This window comes from Sinocyclocheilus grahami, unplaced genomic scaffold, assembly GCF_001515645.1.
Source record: "Sinocyclocheilus grahami isolate Dianchi unplaced genomic scaffold, SAMN03320097.WGS_v1.1 scaffold1783.1, whole genome shotgun sequence".
In the NCBI taxonomy this organism is placed as follows: domain Eukaryota; kingdom Metazoa; phylum Chordata; class Actinopteri; order Cypriniformes; family Cyprinidae; genus Sinocyclocheilus; species Sinocyclocheilus grahami.
Window position 1 is genome coordinate 52,028 of NW_015506962.1, and position 1,345 is coordinate 53,372.

Below are 1,345 nucleotides of genomic sequence, written 5' to 3' on the forward strand. Positions count from 1 at the left end.
TGTCCCTTATGACTGGTTTTGTGCTCCAGGATCACACATCTGTTTCTGCGTCACTGTGACGGCTGTTTCTCTTTCTGTCCAGCCGTTCATCGCATTATTACTGTGGTTCTGTGGTGATCTGGCCTGTTTCCCGGCGAGTGTGCAAGTTTTATTTGATACACTAGCGAATCTTTCTCAGTTTCCATGTATCCGTGTGTACTGTCTCTGTCAGTATCTCGCTCCTCAGCACATTCGCCGCTCTGAGTGTTTACCTCTGTATTAAGAAGCTGTTGACACAGGCAGATCATAATATTCCACGTATATCCTGAGTTGATTAACTTCTATATTACTTTGATCATGAGTTAATATCACAGGAAGGCTGTGTGTGTTGTTTCAGACTTCGATGCGCTCCTCGCTGGAGAGGTGGGAGGCGTGGAGTTCGGAAAACTTCCCTTCGGAGCGTGTGAAGATCCCATCAGGTGAAGGTCACGCCGGCAGTTAATCCTCAGAAATCACATTTACCTGAAATAAAATAAACTTGAACTACATCTACTAAAATAACTCAAATAAAAATTAATAAAACCTGTATTGACATATACTAAAACTACTAAACATGACAAAAAATGCACAACAAAATGAATAAACTTTAATCAAAAATAAAGTTAAACAAAATTTAAAAATAAAATCTATTTCAGAATATTAATAAAAACTATAGTAGGATCTTGATGATGCTAAATTAAGACCGCTTCACACTTTAAAGGGACAGTTCAGCCCAAAAGTAAAATTCTGACATCATTATCTCATCCTCAATTTATTTCTGATGTGGAACAAAAAAGATGATGTTTTGAAGAATGCTGGAACGCAAACAGTTGCTGGTAGCCTTTGACCTCCGCAGTATTTCTCTCCATGTTATGGCTACCAGCAACTGTTTGCTTTGACTGCCTGTTCCACACAAGAAATAATCTTGTACAGCTTGAGGATGAGAGAATTATGTCAGAATTTTAATTTTTGGGTGAACTGTCCCTTGAAGGATAAAAACACCAAACTGCATTGAAGGGGGAAAAACTGTTTTTTTTTTTTAGTACATATTAATTATAGTTCAGTACATGTATATCTATATATATATATATAAAAAAGTCTTAAAAGTTAGTCATTGGTTACCACTTGGTCTAAAAGGGGTCATCGGATGCCAATTTCCACAGGTTGATATGATTCTTTAGGGTCTTAATGAAAAGTCTGTAACATAGCTTGTTTAAAATGTTTCGATGGTAGTGTAAAAAACACATTTTTACCCGGTCAAAAACAGCTCTTTTCAGAGCAAGCCGTTTTTGTAGCATTTTCCTTTAAATGTTAATGAGCTCTGCTG